Below are 25,959 nucleotides of genomic sequence, written 5' to 3'. Positions count from 1 at the left end.
TGGACAAGCTGACCCTCACCAGTAAGGCGAGCCCATGGGGAAGCTGCCAAAGGTTCACAACTGCATGCGCAGACATTTTATGACAGATCTGGTCCACACAACCTGAAATGCCAAAGGTCCACACTGAGGTTTAGTGGAGCTACGAGCTGGAACCTAAGCACTGTGTCCAATGCTTCAAACAGATTATCTCATAATTTCCCAGGAAGTCTACAAGATGGGTATTATCATATCATCCACATTTTACAGAAGAAAATATAGGGTTTAGAGAAACTGAGGTACTTGCCTATGATGGCAAAGTGCTGGAGAATCTCAGTCCCAGTTAATCACCACCACGCAATCCACCTGCCTGCCTAGCTCTTTAAACTCAAAGCTAAGGTGTCCAAGGAGGTGAGTGGGAATCACAAGGAGAAAGCCACATCGATTGCACGGGGTGGAGCTGGGCCTAAGGCACCCTCCCTGCCTATGATCAGCCTCACTGCCACCTCCCCACTCACATGTCACTCCCACAGGCACTCCCCCCACCCACCCAAGGCAGGCAACCCAGTCGTAGATGAACCCTACAGTATTCCCTTTGTTCCATTTTGGGTGGCATTCTAAACCACAACTTATTAACTTTGTTGACACATAAGCCATGTTCATTAATGTGGGTTACAAAAAAAAAATCCCCTCCTCTTTCATGGATCCTGTAAGAAAATCGGAAAGCGAATGAGAATGAACAGATCTGACACCACTGAGCTCAATATAAAACCAATCCTAAGGCCAGTTTGCTAACTCTTCAGAAAAAAAAAAAGTGCACATTATTTTCTGATTAAGGTAACTGACACAGGCAACTCATAAAATACTTGGAGAATTTACCGTGGCCTCAGAGGGAGACAAGATAAAGCACATCCTTTTTGGAGAAGTCCATACCCAAGCACGAAGTCCAGTGCTGCAAGCAGCTATCAGGCCTGCCAGCCATCTCTGGCCCCCACACCCCCACAACCTCCTGCAAAGGACCACCTGACAGACTCTATCCCCTAAGCCACGAATCTTGCAACTGGTCTCTGCCTCTGATTTGACAGGAAATGGTTTAAAGTCCTTTACTCCATGCTGGTAAAAACCACAGCAAGCCCCACAGTGGCAGGTCCGGCCTTGCCAGAACAGAAGACAGGGCTGTCCCCAGCCAAGAGGACTCACCTGTCCGGTAAGGTGGCTCTGACAGCAGGCCCAGTGGAGCCCCTCAGAGCTCGCCACAGAGCAAGCCTTGCCGATCTGAGCTCCTGCTCCTGGCGGTCAAAGCCCTTCTGGGAGGGGCAGCTCGGAAGCCGGGTAGAGAGTGTGAGGAAGGCAAATGGGAAGAGAGCCAATGCGATTTTAAAGGCTCGTGTAGGAAGCCCTGTAACCAGAGAAGTGACTGAGATGGTACTTGCACTTGTCCTTTGGAAGCATCTGCCTTTAATTGGTGCTTAATCTAACTCTGCAGAAAGCATCATTAATAAAGAAACAGGTTGTTTTTTTCTTTGGCCTTATCCCAGTGACTGAGAGAACACAGAAAAGTCTGTCTGAAAAGCCATGCTGGGCCTCTGTACTCAGCTTGGCCTGCAGGCCACCAGTCCTGGGACTCTAGGTCTTACCCCCAGGACCACCAGGGACACATTCGGTTCCTCCTCCTCCTTTTCTCTTGTGCCATCAACACGGGACTGCAGACCTGGGAAAATTCATGCTATGAAGGTAGTTGTCATAAGGGGCACCAGCAAGACCCTGTGGCCACCAAAGCAACTCCACAAATGGACCTGTTGTCAAACCCAAACCCAAAACTTCCCCCTGCACCCGTAAAGTTCTGTTTTGTTAATAGTTCTTGGGGAAAACTTAAATCTCCCTGGGAAGTGTCACACCACAAGCTATTTTCAGCCATGTCACCTTCCAGAGGCTAGTGACAGCCAACTGAGATAAAGGACACAAGATGGGCATTGTAGGGAAGCAGGAGGAAGTAGGTGTCCAAAGGAGTGTTGGATTGAAATTACAGCAGATGTGGGTCCCAACAGAAAAGGCACTGAACACAAGTCAGGAGAATGGAGCACAAGTCCACCACTATAGACTGTGTGGTGTTCAGTGGGTTGCTCAGTTCCTCCGAGCTTCAGTTTTCTGGGTGTAAAATGTGATCATTCCTTCAGACCTCTTTAGTCTTAAGAAGCAAGTATGATAATAGCAGTGAAACACTTAGCAAATACTACATGTAAGTATGTGTTACTTTTTAGAAGGGAAACGGCCAGGTTGCCTCTCTCCCCCTGCTGATCCAGCACCTAGGCCCCAAGCCGAAGACCAGGCCTGGCACAGTGTAGGACCTGTTCTCAGGGCAGAGACCTGAAAGTCTAAGCCTCATCTGATTTCAGGGTGACTCTCAGAATAAGAGAAGACCAAAGAATAGGAGCAGCACTTACTGTTAAAAAGCATTTTTTACATGGATAAAAAAAGTGTGCGTTTGCAGAGGTAAAGGAGACTCTAAACCCATTATCTTAAAAGGTCCTAGTCTTTTAAAATTAACTCTTTGAAAATATTATTTTCCTAAGCTATTAAGTCATATTCAGACCCCCCCATTCTGATGTTTCAGAGAATCTTTCTAGCTCCATCTTCAAGGTAAGTGCAAATGACTCCAAAAGTAAGGACTTGAGTGACAGAGAGTAATGCACAAGCACAGGCCACCCCAGCAGGGTGGGGTTTGCTTCAGGACTCTCCCCAGTCTCATCTCTCCTGTGGAGAACTTGGGGAAGCCAAACATGCATTCCAAAGGCAGGGCAGCCCACCTGTGCTCAGTCCTAACGATAAGTGTAAGTGGGTGCCAATGTCAGAACTGGCAGGCTGCCGCCATGGTTGCATCCCTGGAGCCACAGAGCACTGTCATCTCTCTCAGGAGCTGGCAGGCAGCAAGACTGTTGGGCTCAGTCCTGCCCTCTGATGAGCTGACAGCTTCAACACCAGTGGCCACATAAGATGCATCGGCTTTAGCAGTAGTTACATTTCCCACGTGTTTATTTGGCAAAGCTGACATTGACCTTGCACCACTGCAGAACACCTGGACACACCAAAGCAAGGCCCCAGCCCTTGAGAAGCAGTCCGCTGTGGGGGAAGGAAAGGCATACAAAGAACTATTTAGCAAGCAAGAGCATGGAAAGCTATAAGCAAGGTGCAAACAGAGACCTCCACAGCAGGGAGCAGGGAGCAACTCATTTGGGGAAGGCTTCCAAGAGGAGGTGGGATTTGAGCTGAGGCTCAGATGATGAGTAATGACTCAATATGTAGAGAGTGGGGATGGGCTTTCCAGGAAAAGCATGAGCAAGGACATACAGCCTTGGAAGGACAGAGCACGTGTAGAGAATCTCAAGTGTTTCCATGAGGATGGAGAAGTGACCAGAGGAGGGGCACAGAAGAAGAGGAGGCTAAGGTGGCCTCACACACAGCTTGATTACCACTAAAGAGATCGAACTTGAATTTGCGTGGAGTCACAGCATGGCACTGGCTCTGTCTTTAGCTTTCGATTGGGTTCTGTACAACCACCACGCCTTCTGTTTCCCTAATGCACACCACTGAGGGCCCAGCAGCAGTACAAATAAACAGACATTAATGGGTGATGCTGAGGCTGGGAAGCAAACCACAGCAGAAGGTGTGAGCAGCCAGAATCAGCATGATTCATGGGAAAACTTTGAGTGAGCAAGCCAAGGAGAGCTGGTTGTGACCGATTCTGGGACGCAGCTCTGAGGAAATACAGAATCCACTTCCCAGGGAGACCCTTCAAGAAAGCACGCTGGTTGAGAGCACGTTTTGCAAACTTGTTCACAGCTGTGCCCCAATGCTCACAGCAGCACCTAACATTCAACAGGCACTTTAAAGTCGTGAGCGCACAGAAGCACAGCACCTCCGCAGCCCTGCCTGAGACCCAGGCTGCACCTCAGTGCCATGTATCTGGTTCTGGGAAAGATGTCCCAGCAGGTGCTCCTCTGTAAGGTCGTGCTCTTCACCACATCCTTCATTTCTAGCCAGCCTTGCCTACAAGCCTCTTGCCTCTATGAGATAAGCCCTTCCAGGCAAACTGTCCCCACACTGGCAGCCCTGCCCAGCCATGCCCCACTCTGTGCCCTGCCCAGGCCTTGTGCCCACTCTGAGTATTGCTAAGGTGCCCTCCCCTTACCAGGTTCCCAGTCTCCCAATCTCATTCCTGCTGCCTTAACCACTTTCCTAATCATCCCTCCCCTGTGACCCCTGCATGGTTAACCATCAATATCCCAACAGCACATTGCATAGCACACTTGATGACGAGCTCCACACCAATTCACCATCATTTCAGAGGTCGCCTTCCTGTTCTGGTTTGGGTTCATCCAAAAGCACTGGACATGAGGGTCAGTGCGCAATTTATTTGGAGGGGGGTCACAGGAAGCAGAACTGAGGGAGGGCGTGAGAAGGCTAAGGAGGAGGAGTGCCAGCACAGGGATGCTGGACAATTGCCCACAGGGCACCAGGGCTCTGCCTGCCCAGGACCTCTGTGGCCCAGTAGAATGCATCTTAGAATTAAGAGGCTGGGCCTTTGCTCTTTGGCTGACATTCCCCATTGGCTGAGGGTCGTCCACGGGGGCACTGTGGTGACCAGCACCAAGAGGGCCCTCATGCCCCCTGTCTGATATTCACATTCCTGTGTGGTTCTGTCCAAAAAGAATAGTTGTGACCAACATGACACTGCAGAAGTGACCACATGTAACTCCTGAGGCTCAGTCATAAAAGGCAATGTGGCTTCTCCCTTCTGTCCTGGATTATCACTCTGGAGGCTGTAAGGACACTCAGTCAGCCATATGGAGAGTCCATGGTGGGGACTGAGGTCTCTGCCATGTTGGAAGCAGATCCTCTAGTCTCAGATGGGGGTTAATTTCCCTTCACCTCAAGTCTCGGGGCTGAGAGGGCTCCAGTGGCTCTGGAGAAGCACTGAGATGGAAAAGCGAGGCAGAAGGATGTGGTTAGCACACAGAACTGATCTCAGGGGCAGGCTGGGGTGCCCAAACCATCTGCTTGGGTATTCCCCAGAAGTCGGCTTCTGTGTGCTCCTACGCCCCACCGCCCCGACCTCCTCCTGCGTGCCAAAGGGTTGCATATACATGGAGGTAGTGAGGCCTGAATGCCCAGATCACGGAGCCTCCCACAACACAGCAGTGGAAATCGCTCCATCCTCTACCTTCCTCGCACCTATTCAGCATTTAGTTCACTCTTCTTCCATCCCCTGGTATGTATTATTGAGGATTAGCAAAAAAGAGACTGCATTGGTAGGGAACAGGGGTGTCACACAGAATCTGGAAGAAAGACTGCTTACTTCATGGGACAGAGCCAAAGATGTGAAGACCCACAGAAACTTGGGGAGTGCTGTCTCCTTTTGTCCCATCTCCTCATCCCATCTCCCTTGCTGTCCCTGCCTCTTTGCCCCATCTCTGTTGCTGCCCCCATCCCCTTGCCCCATCCCTCTTGCTGCCCCTGTCTCTCTGCTCCCCTTCTTACAACACACCGGCTTTCTCAGGTCTCAGCCAACCTGGAGAAGATGGCTGCTCTTAATCACTGCATTCACAGGCTGACCCTTTCACTCTCAGCTACCAAGTTCCTAGGGAAGGAGCTGAGTGACCCCAATAGGCTCAGGGGCCTTCCCCTGACTCAATCAGTTCAGGAAGCTGGAGGTCAGGCAGTTCCCACTGCCAGCCTGGGGACAGAGATCTGTCCATTTCCAGACACTGTTAAGTTTGCTCCAGAAATACTGACATCCACTTCTACCTGGTGGCACCAACATCAGAGGGCTTTAAGGATTAAACGGGGCAATCTCTATGAACTCCCCTTTGAACACTCTTCAGTATTACCCAAAGGTACAACTTTATTTTTATTTGGGAACCAGTATGATGTAGAAGGAAAGCATGTGGGCACACACACATGCAGCTCAGAACCAAAGACCAGGCCTTGAATCCCACCCTGTTCTGCCACCTAATAGTTGTGTGATCTCTTTTTAAAATCTCACTGAGACTCAGTTTCTTCATCCAAAAGTAGCACTGATAATATTATACTGATAAATCTGTGCACAACACTGATGAGAATTAAGTGATAGGGGACATTTTGTAAGCTGTAAAGCGCAGGCTAAAATAAATATATGTGGTTGTGGCAAGTTGGCACTTACATTTGTGGTACCCATGAGCTACCAGGTCCCCACCCCACGCAGGGGTACAAAACACACACACTCCAATTCTTTATGCACCCCACAGACACTGCCACTTGTAAGCTCCACCAAGTAGCAGCTTCAGTGGATCACTGGCCTATCTGCAGGAAGGAAGGGTAAGAGGTGGAGGGAGGGAGGAGACAATGGTGGATAGGCATGCCGCCAGCCTGAGGCTGGATAGGTGGCCAAGTCTATATGGACGCCCAGGGAAGGGACTGGCTGGAAGTCAAAAAGGATATAATTAACTTAAGAATCACAATAAACTTGCAGCCATGCTTAATAGGTTTTAAATATTTTCTCAATCTACTCTGGCTGCATTCTTCTGCATTTGCCCTTGTTAGGGAGGAAGTGGGGGAAGGCAAGGAACAGCCTTAAAGCAACAGTACCACCAAGCTCGAAAGAGAGGCCTGGCTAGGCAGGGAACAGAGACTCAGTAGTCGGCTATAACACCAGTTACCTGCCTGCAAGGTAACTGCTGGAGAATCCACAGCAAACAGGACATGAGCTTCAGGGCAGAGGAAACATAGCCCACCAGCCATTAAGCTGCCTTCCTGCCCTTGCTCCCCCTGCCCGCTAATCCCTGGGAGGCTGGAGTTTCAGGGCTTCAGGTGAAAGCCCCTTAAACAGTTCAGGCAGGTTTGCCTCGTGTCACCCCAGGGGTTGGTCATTTCAGGTTACTTTCTCTGTTCTTGTTTCCTGACCAGGTAGATAGTGAATGTCAGTATTTCCGGAGGAAACTTAACAGTGTCTGGAAATGGATTCACAATGTGCGCAGGAGACAAGATCCCAGTTTAGAGACAGAATGACTGGGTATATTAAGAGGAACTGCAAGCCTTTCCAAGGGTCCTCACCCACCTCAGGTTAATGGCCTTGTGCCCAGATGGATACCTGATGAGGCTCAGTTCTTGCTCTAAAATCCCAGCCCAGGACCTCCCCTGGCCACCTCCATGTAAGTGGCCCAACCTAAACCCCAGGAGAGCTCAACCCTGTGGCCGTCTGTCACCATTAAAAAAACATGTCCCTTTAAAAGAATTAGGTAGCCCAGAATTAGCTGCCTGTCCCTCTGCTGTCCCCAGTATCCATAAGTAGGTAAAATTGCAGTATTTCCAGAATCTCTTGCCTGGCCTTAGAGCAGCTCCATATCAACAGGTGTTTTCAAGGGGTGGAGAGAAGTAGTCCGTCTCCATATCAATAGGTAATTACAATGGAGAGTGAGGGACCAGAGAGGTTGGGTGGGGCCCCTTTTTGCAGCTGGGTCATGAGAGACACAGGCGAGCAGAAGTGGATGACTACGTGTAAGCAATAAACAGGTTTCTCCCACTTTATTTCTCCCTTTGACTGATTACGGTTTCCAAGGTAATTTGCCCCCATAATGGGATCGCTCACAGCATTCCCAACCCCACTGCACCCTGAGTACTTTCTGCTTGCCTCCATTTCCTACCTTCTTTCCTCTAGCAAATGAGGCAAATTTCTTTTGATGTCTTGAGCAGAGCAATTTCAAAGACGCCACCTCTATCTTTTAGGTGCCTGCCCTTGGGGTCTCACCCTCCATCTCAAGCAATTTATTTGGGCATTTCCCTCAAATAAATAACATGCTTTCCCCAGAAGAAATCTTAGTAAAGAAGCATGTCTCTTGGAATTAAAGGTAATATTCACTTGTTTTGCTTGCTGTCAATTTTTTATTTAACTTTAGAAATTAAAATGGGTACTGGAAATCTTAGCAAGGTTTTTGTGAGGCCTCACTTTAAACACACTTTACTCAAGAGACACCGTGAAGTGAGCGTGTGTGTACAGTCTTCTAGGTGCTGGAGAGTCAGCTCGTTAGGATCCCTGTGCAGCCTCTCCCTCCTCAGCTCACTGTATGCTATTACCTGGGCCCTGGCCAGTCCACTGGCCAGCACCTCAGCTCCTTGGAAGGCCTGGGGAGGGAGGCCCCCTCCCCACAGTACTCAGGATGGTGTTTCCTTCTGAGAAGGGTCAGCACAGTGGCTGCAGGCGTACCCTGACCGGAAGCTTTGACGGGTACTGGAGCCCTGGGACGTTGCTCAGGATGCTCTGTGCAGAGGCTCCCACAACTCCTGTGAGGGCTGAGGCCTCCCTGCCCCCATCCTCGGGCCCATCCCCACCATCAGAATGCCCAACAGGCCCCAAGGTGGCCGGGGGTGACTGCTGCCAAGGCCCCTGTGGGGGGCCCGGGGTCTCACAGCTCAGGGACTCAGCCTATATCCCCAGCTACTCAGTTCTCTCTACCCCAGCCCCAAATCCAGGCACACAGGTGTTTGATGGGAGCCCCTGAGAGCCCAGTGTGCACTCACATTTACACACACACACACACACACAGTCCAACAGAATGGGAAGTAAACAGACCCAGAAAACGTAAAACGTCATTAGGGCCACTATCTGATTTTCTTGGTAAGGTCAGGCTCTCACACCCCAAAATCCACAGGGTTAAGAAAGGGAGGCTTATAAGCCATGTGATCCCAAAGAGAAGACAAATTAGCAAGCAGGCAAAGGGCCCCCTAACTGGCACCTATCTGGGTAAGGCTCACCTCCCTGACTTACCTGACTCTCACAGCCAGGTGAGGCTCATGAGGCTCCTCCCCAAACAGATGCCAGCACCCCTGCCAGGCCCCACGTGAGCTACACTTCCCTTTGCCTCTCCCCAAATCCACGCCATTCAGAACTCCTGAGTTCTCTCCCCCAGGGACAGGTCTTACTTTGCAGACACTGACATCCCTGCCCCCTCTTCTGCCCACTTCATACTGAATGAGCTTCATCATCCCAGTCAAGCTGGTGGCCAGTCCAGGGCAAGGACTGCCCTCTTTCCCTGCCCTCTCAGCTCCCAGCCAGGAGTTCAGGCTCACAAATTAACATTCAAGTTCCCTACTAAATGGGGCGAAGTATGCCACTGGGAGATGGCTCAGCTGCTTCCAGAAAGACACTTGCGCTTCAAAGCTCAAGAAAAGCAGGAGGGGTGGGAGAGAGGGAGGGCGGGAAGCACTTGCTAAAAGCTTACAAGCACGCAGAAGAGCTGAGCATCCGAACAAAGGCTCATTTGAAAGGGCAAAGGAAACACTAGATGGCTGTTAATGGTGAACTGAATATGATAAATTATTACTTAAATCATTTGGTTTCACTCCTTGTTGTTATGCACAGTTAATTGGAGGGAACAACATGCTGGGCCTGCCTGACCAGGGGTGGGATGTGGGAGTGGACTCAAGCTGGTAGCTTCTCCAGGACCACAAAGCCCTTTGGCAGAAATGACAAGCACTGGACCAACCTCTCCCCAGCCTCTGGGGTGGCCAGGTCCCATTAGCCACACTCTGGTCCCCTCGGGCTGTAGCTGTTGACATCCAGGTGGCCTAAGGGAGAGAGTCAGAAGGGTGGGCTAAGTGGCAGGAGGTCACCTAATGATCCCCCAGGCTCTGGACATCAACTTTGCCTCTGCTGGGTCCCACTCAGACATCTCGCACCTAAAGAAAGCCAGGTGTTCTCAATAGCAAATTTAATTGCTATTCAGAAACTTGGATTTTGACTGTTTTCTTCCCCTTATGTTTCTCTTCTATTCCTTATATATACATAATACTGAGTTCCTACCAACTTATGAAGCACTTAATAAGGGGGATCGATGAGCAACACACAGCAGCTCTGCACCGCTCAGCTGGGAGGACAACCGCTGAACCCATCGTGGGTTGCATAGAAAAAATGTTTCCACCACTTAATTTAAGGCAAAAAAGCTGGGATGTTGTTAATAATCCTGTGGCAGGCAAAGCAAGCCTAGGAGCTTGGTCAATGGGAAAGGGATTCAGAAACACATAGAGCCATTACAGGCCAGGATTTCACTAGAAATGTTTACAGGACTACTAGTTAGCAAGACTAGGAAAGTTTAGTTACATGATACAGGAGACAACATTCAAATGTTGAAGTCCACATGTCTACAAAATAGTTTAAAAAACACTATTAAAAGGCATTTTTATGATTATAGATAGGGCTATGAACTATGCAGCACAGGTGTAAATTTGAAGACTTATGGCCCTTTTCGTAAACACACATTTACATTTATATTTCATCTTTTGTGTAAAGACTATTCTCAACCTTCAATTTTATCACAAGGAAGAGTTTTAATTGCTGTACTACTTTCCATGAGGTGTTTGTGTAAATAAATTTTACCCCAGGAGATAAAGTTTGTTCACAGCCAGTTAATTAGAGGCTCACAGGCCTTCCCTGTAGTCAGGAGTCAGCACTGAAAAAAATATAGTAATATTTCAGAATTAAAATGCTAACAAAGAAAGGAATATGGGGCAATAGTTTATATATTAGGAAATGTGGAATTTAAAGAAGACTCTGAAGTGACATTAAGAGTTAGATACCTATCATTCTTGCAGTCAAAACAGCTAAAATACCAGATAAAATATTAAAAGATGAAAAACTAAAACCTTTAAGAAGCTCTGAAGACTCAGCAAATAAAGACAAAATAGAAACCTGTGGATGGAGGAGAGTGTGGGAACGAGTTTCTACCTAAAGGATCTCCAAGCACTGGAACCCTTCCGCTTCCGCTGGATGACTACACAGACTGCGGCAGGACCAAGAGACTGAGGTGGGATATGAGACTCCTGTGGGATAAGTATGAGGGGCCCATGAAAAGCTGAGTGTCAAGGGGTTTATAACCACAGTGTAAAGTAAGCAAAAAATAGCATCTGCCTCTAAAAGGAGGCCAGCAAAAGTGAACATGAGTCCTTTCTGGAGGGATCCCTCTCTGATCCAGGCATCGAGTAATTCTCACAATTAAATTATGATAAAACAGTATTTCACAATCACTAAACACACAAGGAAGTGAGTCACTGTGAGTGAGAACCAATCAAAGCAATAGACAACACAAAGATTTGAGGTTCTAGAATTATCAGACAGAAAACTTAAGAACTAGTGGAAAAGCTTAAAAATATGAGGGAACAAGCAACTATAAAGAATGATCTTAGCAAATTTTAAAGTGAAACAAACAATGGCTGGAAATTAAAATATTTAGCAACTGCAGCTAGAAATGTGTTACACAAGTAAAACAGCAGATTAGACACATATGAAGAGAAAATTTTAAAGCTGGAAGTTAAATATAAGGAAATTATACCGAAGAGCAGTAAAGGAACACAGAATGATGTAAAATAAGTAAGGGGAGTTAAGAGACATGGAGGATAAATTAAGGACTGATATGTCAGAAGGAAAAGACAATATTCAGATTAAGTTTTCATAGTTGAGAAATTTCCAGAATTGTTAGAAAAACATCAATCTTCAAGTCCAAGAAGCTCAATAAATCCACAGAAAGATAAACCTTTTTTTAATCAAAAAAATTTCAGAACATCAAAAGCAAAAGTAACTATGTTCTGAAAGCCACCCTGGAGAAAAGACAGCTTATGCACCAATGAGTGGCAATCTAACTGATGGCTGACACCTTAACTGCAATAAAGGGATCCAGAAAGGAACAAAATAATATATCGAAGCACCAAGGGAGAGGGGGATAAAGTCAACTTAAAATTCCAGGCTGATAGAGCTATCCTTCAAGAACAACAGTGAAATACAGACAATTCAGACAAAATCTAAGAAAAATTTGCCAACAATAGGTCCTCACTAAAGAAAACTCTAAAAAATATACCTTAAGCAGTCCCAGACAGAAAGTCTGAGACCCATGAAAGGGTGGAGACTAAAAATATGTTCCTATGCAGGGAAAGCTAAGCAAACAGTGACTTTTAGTAATAACAACAGTAACAATAGTAATAATTGGATGAGTGCAAAGGTAGTGAGAGGTAAAATACTGCATAAGAGGGAGAGGATTAAGAACATTCTCAGATCCTTGTGTTGTCTACTTCAGCAGGACCAAAGTGTCAATTACTTTTAGACTAGAGTGGGCATGCTACAGCAACTTGCAAAGAAACGGACACAGAGTAACTGCACTAGTTGGGTGACAATTTAATGATATGTATAACTGTTGAATCACTGTGTTGTATACTTGAAACCAATGTAATATTGTATATCAACCATACTTTGATAAAAAAAATCAAAAGTGAACATACCCTAAAAAAAAAAAATAGAGAACATACAAATTCCTAACAAGTTGAGAAGAAAATTATAATGAGAAAAAGAGAAATAAAGGAAAAAATGGAGATTGTTGGACATTACACGAATTGAAACAAGCAGAAGGCAGCTGCCAGGCTGCAGGGGTAGTAAGGGACGTCCAATGTGGGTGGCGTCAGGGTTGCACCATGAGTTCTGGGGACGGGTCTCAGTGTAAATGCACTCAACATTATTGAGCTGTACACTGAAAAACGGTCAATGGTAGATGCTGTGTCATGTGTATTTCACCACAATTTCTTTTAAAGAAAACAGAGTAGAGATTGTTTAAAAATAAGAAAGCAGAAAGTACAGTATATAAAGACGACATAATAATGTAGAAATAGTTCTCAGTCTATCAGTCATCACCGTAAAAATGGACTGAATGCTCTAGCTTCAGATAATGCTGTGACATTTGATTTAAATTTTAAAATGCAGTTATGTGCTTGTTCTGACACAGTTGAGACATATGAAAACAGAAAATCTGCAAACAATGAAAATACACATACTGTCACAAGCCAGGTTTCTGTATTTCTGAGAATTGTTTTCACCCACTCACACCTCACAGAAGACATTTTTGGTTGTGGGGGACTGTAGAAGTGCAGGGAGATGCCGGCTGGGCTTTACATCACAGAAACACAAACACGAGAAGGCAGAGGCCATGCTCTCCTGATCTTAGCCACCCTCTGTTCCTGCACAGGGCCTCAGGACCTCTGGCTCTCCCCTCCCCACCTCTTATAACCAGGATCTGGGATGGATTGGCCCGCTGTCCAACCCGAGCTTTCTCCTTCCTTCTTCCTTAGGCAAAGCCAGAGGAGCCTACCTCCACCACAGGGCAGACTGGAGCCATCCAGGGAGTGCAGAGCAGCACACTGGGGAGTAGGTCCATCCAGCTCAAATGAGGAGCCCACCCTCTGCAAGGCCTCTCCTTGGACCCCTCAAGCAGTGGGCTATGGTGGATTTCCATCCATGTGCATGTCTGCTAAACAAAAAGAAACTGTTGTTGCTGAGTACACGGTGGTCACTCAAAATCAAAACCGGAAAGAGTGGTTTCTGCTCTGCTCTGGCTGTCCAGCTGGCTGGAACCTGGCCCACCTCATCCCTCAGGCCCTGCAGCCTGCACACACCCAGAGAGGCCAGGTTGCCCAGGCGACTGGTGACCTTGGAAAGCTGCTTAACCTCTGCACCTCAGTTTCCTCATCTGAAAGTTATGGAGAGCAGTAATTCCCATGCACCATGAGGCCGCTATGAGAGGGCAGAGGGAATTCAGAATGAGCATCTAAGGTACTGCCCACAGACGTCAGCCCGCAGCTCCTGTCCCTCCTGTTCATCCCCTTGGGTCAGAACTCTGCACCCTGCAGACGAAGTCACACAGTAGGACCCCACCTCGCCCACCTTTCTGGGCTCACTTCCCACTAAATAGATGAAGAGGATAAAAAGGCACAAAATCTCAATTATAATATAAATTAGTCACAGGGCCGAAAGTACAGCATAGGGACTATAGCCAAGGATACTATTATGTTTCCATGGTGACAGATGTAACTGCACTTGTTGATGTGAGCATCTAATAATGTAAAGAACTGTTAAACCACTGAGCTGTACACTAGAAACCAATATAACATTGTATATATGCTATACTTCAGTAAAAAAATTCTCTCATTGCCTGGTGCTGTGCCAAGTACTGTTAGAACCTTCATTACCCATCACAGCCACCGCATAAAGTGAGTGCCACTGTCCCCATTTTATAAACAAGAAAACTGCTGCTCAGTGCCAAGGTCATAGAGCGGGTGCTGGAGGCGCCAGGGTTCCAGGCCAGGTCTACCACTTCCACACCCACACTCCTTCCATGAGAGTTGTCTCTGCTCCACGGTTGTGATTTCTGCCTGTTCTTCCTGAGTAACTATTAACTTACCATTTTTATTTAAATCAAGTCAACTTTTAAGATTAAATACAGTCTTCTAAAAAGTCTGTATATTGCTATTATCCAGTAAAAACTAATACTTGCCATAAAAGAAAGCAATCCTAAAAAATAATGCAGTGAAGGCATGATGTGATTAGACTTTAAACAGAAGAATCAATGACAAAGACAAGCCCCCTCCCAGGGCTCACCACCCAAGTGGGCTGCTCGGCCCTGCAGCTTCGTGTCCCTCATGCTTACCCCAGCCCTTCCGACTTCGGCCACACCTTTCTGCCCACAGCTCCTGCAGCCTCGGGGTATTTGCATATGCTGTTCCTCGGCTCAGAACCCTCATCTCCACCCTCTTGGCTTACTCAAACCCCTTCTAGCCTTTCAAATTTCAGTATGAGACACTTCCTTGGGAACACCTCCACAGACCTCCATTTCTGGGCCCAGTGTTCTCGTCTGCAGACCTCAGAGCCCTGTGCACTTCCTTAGCACTTATCCCAAGGACAGATTTCCATCATTATATTCATCAACATGTTTCTTCCTCAGATGATGTGAATTTTGCCAGGCCTATGACTCCTTCCTGGTTTTTCTTACCATTGAGTTTCCAGCATCAACACAGTGCCTGATGCATTGTAGGCACTCAGTAGAATCTGCTGAAAGAAGGGGAGAATGAATGATCCCGGGGTTTTTGAGGTATAAAGTAGTGAAGTCCTGCAATTTCTTGTGGATGTGGCTTTTCTGTCCCTACTCAGCTTCTGTGCTTCTGCTCTAATGAGGAGGCACGGGAGACACTGCAAGCTCTCTCCTGGGAGTCCGGAACTGCTTCCTGGGACTTCAGAGGAAGAGCAGGGCATGTTGCCCACAGTTTTTGAGAGTCAGAGTCTTCTGAACCCTCGGAGTTCCCCAGAACTGCCATACCCATGTCTGCTTTCTGCAGACCTGTGCCATGCCATTCACATGAGACTAGAGCAGGAAGGAGCTTCTATATGTAAAAGTAAACACATAACTAATAAAATTTAAAGTGGGCTTCCATGAACCTTTTAAACTTCATCCTCCATAAAACACTTCTCTGCCAAGTCTGCAGTATGCCTCCAAAACCTCTCTGACTTGGTTTCTCCATCTCCACTGCCAATCTCTGACTCACATGCTTGTCCTCTGGCATCTGGTCCATTACGACAGACCCACCAGTCCTTGTCTTCTCTAATCAGTTCTCCACTCAGCCAAACATGCATAAATAGGCAGGGTGCCTCTGAGCTAAAAAAAAATGGACTCCAGTTCCCTACAAAGCCTTTGGCCCTCCTCAGTATGGCCCCACCTTGTCACTCAGCCTCTGCTCAGCAAAGGAGAAAACTGTTGGTGGCCACCCTGAGAGTCAGCCCAGACCTGCACACCAGCACCCGGCACATGGGGACCCAGCAGGAGGAGAGTGTGGCCGACAACGCACCAGTCCCCACACCCAAGAAAACAGAGAAGCAGGCAGCCCAGGCTGCTCAGCTACCCAAATGCTCAGGGGGCATCCTTTCCAGTAGGGCTCCATGGATTTGAGTGGAAGGGTTTCCTTCTGCTTTCTTTGAGGAAAAAAATGACAAATTTGCTTTGAAAGAATAGAATCATTTACTCTGCATGGATCCTGGCAACACCACAGAGCACTTCACTCAGAGACAATTGAAGAAGGGGCTCACTTCCAGGGGCAGAGGGTTTTGAAGACCTCTTTCCCAGAAGGGAAGTCCATGGGTAAGCCGGGCAACCATGCAGAGACATGGCACACAGATCCTGTCACCTATGGGGTCAAGGGCCCACGCTGCGGCACCAGTGAGGCACCGCCTCCACACCCGCAAGAGGTTATAGATTGGAGGCTCTTGGGAAGATAGGAGGGCAAGGAGTGATGGGGGAGAGGGTGCTGGGATCTGTAACCAGGCTTCAGTCCCTCTGGGACCAGAAGGGATGGGGGCTTTCAAGTTTCTGTAGGTCCAGCAGAGAGGAGCTCACGGATGGATGGGGTCAAACCCAGAATCTTGCCCTCAGCTTTGATGAGTCAGAAATATTTCATTTATTCAACAAAATAGCAGTGGCTGCTATCCTGGGCAGCTTCTTCAAGCACCAGGATTTCAGAGAATCCAGATTAATAACCAGAATTTACTCACTGGGGGTTGAAGCACACCAAAGGGGAAGAGGTAGCTGCAGACAGGTAGCTGCTTTGGGTTTTTGTAACCAAAACTTACACAGAAATTTCTGATATGCTGGAGAACTGGTTTGCCTAAAACCCAGGGTAAGACACAACCAGAATGCCAGGCACAGAGCCGCACTCCCTTGGCTACAGCCAGGCAAACTGGCTGTTGGTCTTTGGTCTCCCTTGGTCCACCCTCCCTGCCTGTAATGTCATTAGCACAGCACAGCTGCAAGGTTGCAGTTTATTTACATGGCCCCATCTTCCTCATTCAGAACCCTCCTCCCATCACACCTGTCAGCAGCCTCTCTGCAGCTGGGCTTCCCACCTGGAAATTCTCATCACCCAGGAGGAGCACTTCCTCACCTGGTGGACACATGCAAAGGTGCATCTGCCTCCCTTGAATCTTAATTCTGTTTCCAGGAAGTAGTTTAGAAAAACAGACTTGGGAAGTGGTTGAAGTTTGCTGGCAGGAACCAGAGTTCTGTGAGCTAAGAGGACTGAATGCCAAGGAAGCCAGGCCTCCGGGGCCCAGCCCCACCAGAGGTCTTCAGGAATCAGTCCTGTTTCTGTCTGTGTGCTCATCCAAAGTCTTGGGAAAAGGGCATCTATGCCGCCTGACTTAGGGCAGATTTTGCAGGTCAAGTGCCATAGTGCCCTGTGATGGGGCATGGAGTGAGGATGGTGACAGGCAACCCAAGAAGAATTGCAGTTCAAAGAGCGCAAGGCATAGGGAGTGGCCCCTTGCACCTTGGATTTGCAGGTAAGCAGGTGAACCTGACAGGAGGTGAAAGGTGAGATGGCATTAACTCAGACCCTGGGAACCAGTGAGACAGAGTAGGGACCGGCCAGCACAGGCCCTGGCTGGAGCTGTGAGGGCCAAACAGCCGTGTGCTCAGAAGTGAATGGGAGCCCCACTGCCTGCTCTGTTGGGACCATCCCTGGACCAACTCAGAATGCAGAATTCCTGGAACTTTTAATAAGCGTAAAAGGCATTTTCACAGAGCAAAAGGAAATGAGCTTTGCTCCCAGCAAAGTGTACAGATTATCCTACTAAGGCACCATTTCTCTTAATGGTTTTTAATGGGCCCTGGGTAGACAATAGGTGAGCCCCCAATTTAAATGAGAAAGCCTGAGCTTACAGAATACAGCCCCACTGAGCTAATAAAACAGGGGGTGAGGGACTGCCATAAAGCACTACTCCTGTGCGACCTACAGGGAGATGAAACCACTGCACTTCGTTCTACTGGACACACTTAAAGGTTCCATTTATTAAGGGAAGGAGATTCTCTGAAAGGAGGAATTGGCAGAAATACTGCATGAAAGATACAATAGCAAAGCATTATGTGGTCATTAACACGTGTCATGCCACACAGCAAAGCTAGCTGATGACTCAGGAAAGGAGAGGAAGGGAACCGAGAGCCCACCAGGGTCAGGAGTTCAGGCTGCCACATAACGCCTGACACTGACTGATCCTGCGGGACCTGCTCTCAGACTCGGTTTCCTCATCTGTAAGGATAATACTAGCAGCAGCTAATACTTAATGAGTGCACCCTCCACATGCCTGATACATGTTCCAAGCACTTTATGTGCATTACTTCATTTAATTGTCACAACAATCTCATGAGGCAGAACAGCTGAACTGAGCAGGAGCCATGCTGTTTCAGAGGAGACTTTGGCCACATCCACAACCACCCTCCCATTGTCCTGCTTATTTTGTTTATGGTACCACAGTGATTCTTGCAGGTTTGTAATCTCAGGATTAGCTGGTCCCAGTGACTCCTCCTCCACCCCAGAGTTGGTACTCTTTGTCCTATGTCACCCTGCCCAGGGTGGGGCCACCCATCAATATTCAATCCTCAGACAAAGGGCACAGGACACTAGCCTTCCCAATCCGAGGACCCCCAGGAAGAAGGAGCACTGGGGACAGAACAAGAGCAGTTCTCTGTCCTGGAAAGAGGGGCTTCAGTGGACATGGGCCTTCCCTGCCAGGAGCTCAAGCCTCGTTTGAATGGGAAAGGAATAAACAAGGGAATCCTGAACTCGCAGGGACTGTGCCAGGACAAACAAGAACCCTCCCATCCTAGAAACAAGATCAAGTGTGACTCTAACCTCTCTGAGCCTTGCTTTCCTCATCTGTAAGTTAACAGTAGTCCCTACTTCACAGGGAGGCAGAGGAACAGTAAGAACTGCTTTGGGTTGCAAGGGTTCTAAAGTTTCTGGTCCTGGCCCTGTGCCCATCATGACAGACAGTGCTCTCATGAAAGAATGATCTACCTCCATTTAAAAGACAAAAAGCAAAATCCCCTCTGGGTAAGCTTGCTTATGTTGGGTTTCACTCTTTCACTCACCAGGAAGTTGGAAATTCTTAGAGATAAATGTACACATCACCAACCCCTCAGTTCTGTGTGCTTTTCCAGATGTTCTAAATGGGCCTCTGGTGAACATAATGACCAGTTCACTGATCTGTCCCCAGGAGAATGTGGTAAATGAAGTTCTACTGATCACATTTCCAGTTCTTTTTAGGCCAACTGCCTTAGGAAGGCATCTACACCAGTCATCTTCTCCAAGCTCTCTGCCTGCCGCCACCTGCCAGGCCCTACGAGGGATCCCAGAGCAGTCTTGCTCTGTGACTAGCAGGCCCTTTCCACTAAGCACTCTTAGACCACATTCCCCAAGATGGGTTCTCTCATTCTTCACCTGAGGCCCCTCCACTGGGGCATGCACTCTGTTCAACTGAGCCCAGTGTGTTCAGAGCTGCATGACATCTGTCTCTTCTGCTCTTCAGCGCTGCCTTCAACTAGACCAGCAACTTCTGTCTTCCCACAGTTGATATTTTAGTTAATAGGAAAAAGTTGGTTTCTGTTGCTTGCAACCCAAGAACCCTAGATCCAATATGGTGCTCCAGTGGTGAGGACAAGGGAGTAGACAGTGAAGGGAGTTGTTCATCTTGAGCTGCCAAGGAAGGCCTTTCCAAGGAGGTGAAATGGGTGCTGAAGCTTCAACACAGTGTGGGGCCTTCAGGAAAGGGCTGGACAGGTTAGGGAGGGGCATTGTAGGACAGTACAGCAAAGCAAAGTCCGTGAGGCGGGAACATAGTCAAGGAGCAGCAAGGCGGCCAGTGTGGCTCTAGCTGCAGGAGGTTGGGGCAGAGACAGGCAGAAGCCCATCATGGAGTGTCAAGGCTGCAGTGAGGGTCCGGGTGTAAGATGTGGCATAAGCCTCTAAGGGGCTTAACAGAGGAATGACGTATTCTGATTTTTAAAAGATATCTTTCTGGCTATCTGTGTTGAGAACTGGCTGTGGAAGACAAGTGTAGACAGAGGAAGACCAGCGAGGACTCACTTTCAGGAGTCCAGAAAGAGGTGACTGTGGCTGGGGTACAAGTTATGGCAGTGGACATGGAAAAGGGCAGACAGATTTGTGATACATTTTTAAGGAAAATCTGCCTTTAAAACTTGCTGAAGTGGGGCAGCAGGTAGGAGAAGAATCAGAGTGCACTCCTGGATTCTGGCCTGAACTACAGAGCAGTTTGCTGGGCTGGTGTGAACTGTGGGAAGAGACCTGCCATTCACAGTCTGCATCAGTCTCCTGCACCATAAGAAATGACCATAAAATGTAATGGCTTAAAATGACAGTGAACTGCTTTATCCCACAGCCTCTGTGGGTCAAGAATGCAGGAGCATCTTAGCTGGGTGCTTCTGGCTCAGTCTCTTGTGAGGCTGCATCATCTGGAGGCTAGGCTGGTGCTGCAGGGCCCACTTTGCAGGGGCTGGCACAAAGGCTGGAGGCTTGGCTGGCTGGTGGTGGGCAGCTTCCATCCCTCACCACCTGGACCTTTCTACAGTCCACTTGAGCACCCTCACAATGGGCATCTGCCTCTAGGACCTCCCCTCAGAAGTCATGCTGCCATCCCCACAGGCCAGCCCGGTTCAGTGAGAGTGGGTGCGACAGGGCAACGTCACAAGAGGCTGGTCCCACACTGCCCACAGAGATGCCAGAGGCTGTGCATCAGAGCCAGCAGGTGTATCAGACAGGCCCTGGATAACTGGTGGGGCCTGGAGCAGGACGGTCAGGTTCTGAGAGATGGATGCAGGTCAAAGGGAGTAACTGCAGGCCTATGGGATGGACTTCAGTGGGGCAGGACACACCCTGTCTCTGTTCTGTCAAAATCCTCCTATATTCCCACTTAGGGTTCAGAACTTACCAAGGGCCCACCAGGGTTAGTGACTGGTGATATGGGGAGGTAACCAACAGAAGGGAGAGAAGACCTGAGCTACAGTCACTGAGGTTACTGGTCACTGTTAAGGTATAAGCATTTCTTAGTGAGAAAAGTCAGATAGAGTAAGGCAAAATCATATGATTGCACTTATATGTGGAATCTGAAAAATGAAACAAACAGAACAGAAATATTCACAAACACAGAGAGAAGACAGTTGGTTACCAGTTGGGGGTGGGGGGTGAAATAGGTGAAGGGATGGAAGTGCTGCATAGGGTATACAGTCAATAGTATTATAGTCACTCTGTATGGTGACGGCTGTCGACTGTAGCATGTGGGGTATTTCCTAATGTACACAACTGTCCAATCACTGTGTTGTACACATGAGCCAATGTAACAGTGTATAAACTATACTTCAATTAAAAGTGTTTTTAAAAAGTGCAAGCATTTCCCTCCCCCTTACATACATACATGTGCACGTACACTCAAATACATATACACACACATGCCTGCACACGGCACACCCCTCCCATTTTACAGGCATCACAGCCCCTAAGGTCAACAGCATGCCTGGGACCCATATTCCTAGATTATGGCTTCTTCCACAGATGATGGGGTCTCTCCCAAGGCCTGGACCCCCACAGACACTCCCCACGAGTGTGGGTCAGTCTGAGGAAGGTATCAATCCCCCCAAGACACTGAGACCTGGAGTCGCCCGCTGAGAGCTGCTAAACAGAAGGGAGGCAGCTGGCACACATGTGGCCTGGAGGCAGCAGCTTCACCCAGAGAAAGCCAGTGCGTTGAACCTATCCAGCCTATGCTGGGTGCTGGCACTTCAGTGAACACCATTCATCAGACTTCCTGAGTCTGACCTTAAAAGGGAGAAGACCTGGTCTGCTCTCTGGGGAGCCCAGGCCCTGCCCTGAGGGGGTAGTTCTCTTAACAAAGGGCCATGGCCCCCAGCTCTGGCCTCTCTGGTGGGGGAATCTCCTACCTGCCTTCCTCAGGCCCACCCGCTGGAGCTAGCAGTAGTAACCGGACTCTGTCTTCCCTTGAGGGATCTGGGCCCATCTCCTGCTGCCGAGCCTCAGGGCAAAGCCTGGAGGCTACAGGCCAGCTGCCCTGCCTGCAGGATGCAATTTGTTGTGCCCAAGGCAAATAGGACATGAAGACCCCTTGTTCAGAAATGACTAACAATTTCAAAATGGTGACAGCAGAGCATTAAAACAAGCACAAGGCCCCCCAAGCACAGGCTGTGTACCTGCACAGGTTGCACACTTATAAAACCAGCCGCACCTACCTGTTCCTCCCCAAACATCAGGTTAGACAACTGCCATTGACATGCATCCATTCAGTCTCCCCATGCTCCTCCAGCCCTGGGCAGAGCCCCACCAGACTGGAAAAAGGAATACTCTTCTTCCCTCTACTTACTGTCTCTCTGCTCTCTGAGCCTAGGCAATTTCATCTTCCCACCTCCCTGGCCAGGTACTTAGCCTGTGGCCCATCATGGATGTTCTGGACCACACATCTTCCTTAGAATTCTCTTCCTGTTTTGGGTAGCAGCGGTGAGCCTGCAGCCCACACCTGCGTTCCTTTATCACCTTCCAGCCTCCTGCTGCCTCAGGGGGTCCTCACACATGCCTCTTCCTCCATCCAGCCTGTGCATCTCCCCACCATAGTTCTCAAGGCCCTCTCCTCTTTCTCCCCCATTGTCACAAAGCCCTTGCCCAGCATGAGAGCTCTGTCTGCAACTTGGGAATATTCTAAACCTTCCTAATGATCCCGTTTGGAGCTTTAAAGGAGGGCTACATTTTAAAGATACTTTATAAATGACAATATATCTAAAAGTTTATTTTATAATAAGTGATTTTATAAATAAAGAAAATAGAAATTTGGATGGGTGAGATACTTGTCCAAGGTCACACAGCTAGTTAGTGGCAGAGCCAAGGCAGGATTCCAGCACCTGCTGACTCCAACTACAGATCCTAAAGTAGTTAGGGGTTAGTGGGGTCATAAAGGAATGACAGTATGGTGCTTTTAAACAATGGCTGCATGCTCTTTGCTGCTATATAGAGGTGGGGGTCTGTCTCCATCCCTTGAGTCTTAGCAGGCTGTGACTGCTCTGAAAGAGTGGGGTGGAGGGACACTAGGTCTAAAAAGGTCTGCCTGGTTCTCTTGGGACACTCAATGGGGACAGCCAGAGTCCATGTAAGAGCACCTGATACCCTGCGGCTACCACACCTAAGAGGCCACATGTGGTGCTCTCATCAACAGTCCCAGCTGCTAAGCTCGCAGCTGACAGTCCCCATCAACTGTCAGCCATGTGACAGCAATCCTGGACATCCAGCCACTGGGCCCATAGAAGACTGTGGCTCCAGCTGCCAAGTGACCCCCCCACCAACCCCTGCCTAAAAGTCTTCCCAGCTGAGGCCCCAGCCATGACAGAGTAGAAAGCCATCTCATTGTTGCCCTGCCTGAATTCCTGACCCACACAATCCACAAAGACAAGATGGTGTTGGAAGACAATCGGTTTGGGTGGTTTGTTATGCAGAAGAAACTGGAACAGACACATACAGCCTGTGCTTCGGTCCACTGATGTTTAAGTCATAAATCTCCCGTGACTTCCTCTAACAGTTTCAGAACCCCCTTAGGAGGTGCCATAGGAGGTGCTGCTTTTGGAGGGTGTGCTTAGAGAAAGCAGGGTTTCCCCTCCATCACGCTCCTCACTCCAACAGGCCTGCTTTCCGAAAAGAAATGGCAAGTCAGGGTTTCAACTCTGGTGCCCTATTACCCTCTCTGAACTCCATGAAATGGGAGATGGGAGTAACTCTCTCATGGACCTGCCAGGAACGTGAAGGTGTGAACCTGCTCTGGGAACTGAGCAGCGCCCCACAGAGAATTACTAAGGCCCCCTCCCGTCTGTTCTCTCTGGCCCACCCCACAGCCTGCCCTTGCCCTGGTGCCTGGTACATAAGCCTAACTCTGTCAAACCTTCTGCAGCCCAAGTCATTAGCTTTGCGAGCCTCACACAGCTGCCATACTTCCCTTCCAGTTTGCACCTTTTCAATAAAAGCATTGCCACTTTGATTACAGAATTCTCCACTCTAATTGACTTCCAGGCATTAAAGTTTTACTGAGATAACCTCAGAGGCTCCCTGGAGAGGGGAGAGTGCTGAACATCATTGTCCTTAGGGCCCTGATGCTAGCAAAAGGTTTCCAAAACTGTTTGCTCTAAATTTCTGGCAAGGCGCCTTCTGGGGACTATCAAGAGCAGCTCAAAGCAAAGGAAACACTCGATTTTCCTCTCCAACAGGCACCGGAGGGAAGGAGCAGCTGGGTCCCAGGCTCCCAGCAGCATCACTGACCTCTGGGACCCTCTGCCTGCATCCCTCCCCAGCTCTGATCCTGCAACGCCTCCTCAGACACCAGGAAGTGAGAGGTGTGGCACCTGCCTCCCACAGGTCAGCAACACACATGCACTTGTGTCAGCTGTCGAAACAACAGGAGCTAATATAATCAGGTGCCAATTAGGTGGCATTATTACACTAAAAGAGGCACATAGGAGGAGGAGAGAGGAGCATGAGTTAGGGACAGCTGAGGAAGGTTTCCTGGTAGAAAGAAAACAAGTGCTGGGTCTGTGCGAACAATGTAACAGTAAACACTTTTATAACACTTGCTTTGTGTCAGATCCTACCCCAAGCCCTTTAAAGTATTTATTCATGCCTCATAACAACCATCTGAGACAGATTTTACTTTACAGGTGAGAAAATCATGACATGAAAAGGTTAAGAAACTCAGCTAGAATCAGAGCCCAGAACATGGAGCCAGAAAGTCTGGCACAGGGTCTGTCCCCTTCACAAAAACACTGTGCTGCCTTTTGAGGCACTGATGCAAAGAAGTGAGAGAAGGTAAGGCCTTCCAGCAGGAGACATGGCAGACACAGAGGCACAGAGGTGGGGCTCTGCTCCATTCAATGGCCAACCGCATCTTTCCTCCAACAACCAGAGGAAAAAAGAAATCAATCTATGTTTCATATGCTTAGAAAATTTCTGGTGTGATACACACACAAGGTGTTATCAGTGACTCCCTCTTAGAGATGGAAATGAGGGGAGTGCAGAGAAGGGAGGAAAGCTCTTACTTTTAGTGTGTACTCTCCAAATGTTGGACAATTTTGCCTTTGTTGCATTTACAATTCAGTATTGTTTTGTAAAATAGGAACACACAAATGATTCTCTTCCCCATGTCCCTACCATCCCCCTAAGGGAAACAGGTGTCAAGAGGGGGAAGCAGAGCAGCCAGGATCACCCACACCCTCTCTCCTCTCTGTTTCCCCAGCTTTCCACTCACCACCACATTTGCAGAGGTCATAAAGACAGCTGCAGATCCACATTTTGCAATTCTTAATAAGTAATTGAAAACTTGCACAAATTGAGAAATTGCATATAAACACCTGGATTTCTTGCTTCTTTTGGCCATCCCAGAAGATCTGGCCATTATCAGCTCGCATTCACCTGGCAGCTTGGAAGCCAAGCTGAGGCTGCCACCCCCTTCCACAGGACATATCCTCAGTCTGCCTCTGTTTTTACCATCCCCTATAACTCACAGTAAAGCCAAACGTTCCTTATATCACGCCTATGCAGTTGTATGCAATGGCCTTTCTTACAACAGATGTGCTTCCTCAGCTTCACCACCTGCCAGCTCCTGTGAACAGCCGAATATGTGGTCTGTGGTTTAGATTGCAAATAATGTCCAGTTGTTTCACAGTTCTCTCTCCGCAAAATCGTCAAGCACAAGAACAAAGTCCAACACGTCCTTTGCATTCTGCACATCCTCTATCCATGCAGCCTTTCAGTGAAGGCCTTATAAATGGATCCATCATGGTAAGTTACAGAGTGAAGACCCAGATTTCAACCTGTGCAGGACTGGCTGCAACTGAACCATCTGTGCAGCTAAAGCTTAGCCCTCCTCCAGCACGTTCTGTGCTTTCATGCCTAGAAACACAGATGCACAGTGCTCTCCCTAGGCTTATAGTTTTACTAAATATAACTGCTAACTTCTACTATCTGTCTTCACAGCACGCATCCTTCTGGCTGATTCATGTTCCCCTCTTGAAAGCCAACCTCCCTTTACATGTCATGCATATTATATGAACATATCATGTATCAGCAACAGGAGGAGCCACTTCTCCTTCTGCCTGAGTCACCACGGCATGCCAGAACTCTCCCACCGTTACTCTCACTTAATCCCTACAGCAACCCTATCAGGGCAGCACTCAGCCACTCAGCACAGGGCACCCAGCCCTAGAGAATGGGTGGCAAGGAGAAACCCCACTTTCCAAGCCCCTTCCCTGCCCC

General features: G+C 48.4%; 1 protein-coding gene across 2 annotated transcripts in view; it reads right to left on the bottom strand.

Annotated features, from left to right (window-relative positions):
• SCN11A (sodium voltage-gated channel alpha subunit 11) overlaps positions 1–25,541 on the bottom strand; it is a 110,891-nt gene extending 85,350 nt beyond the window's left edge. The window contains exon 1 of one of the 2 annotated variants that reach the window (XM_057491494.1): positions 25,209–25,541. The gene's annotated coding sequence lies outside the window, so the exon portion shown is untranslated. The remainder of the gene's footprint in view (positions 1–25,208) is intronic. The other variant, XM_057491495.1, reaches the window with a different exon arrangement.
• Positions 25,542–25,959: the final 418 nt, after the last annotated feature.

The sequence above is a fragment of the Manis pentadactyla genome, chromosome 14 (assembly GCF_030020395.1).
Source record: "Manis pentadactyla isolate mManPen7 chromosome 14, mManPen7.hap1, whole genome shotgun sequence".
NCBI lineage: Eukaryota > Metazoa > Chordata > Mammalia > Pholidota > Manidae > Manis > Manis pentadactyla.
Note: the sequence above shows the minus strand (reverse complement) of the source record. Positions and strands in the feature narration are given on the sequence as shown.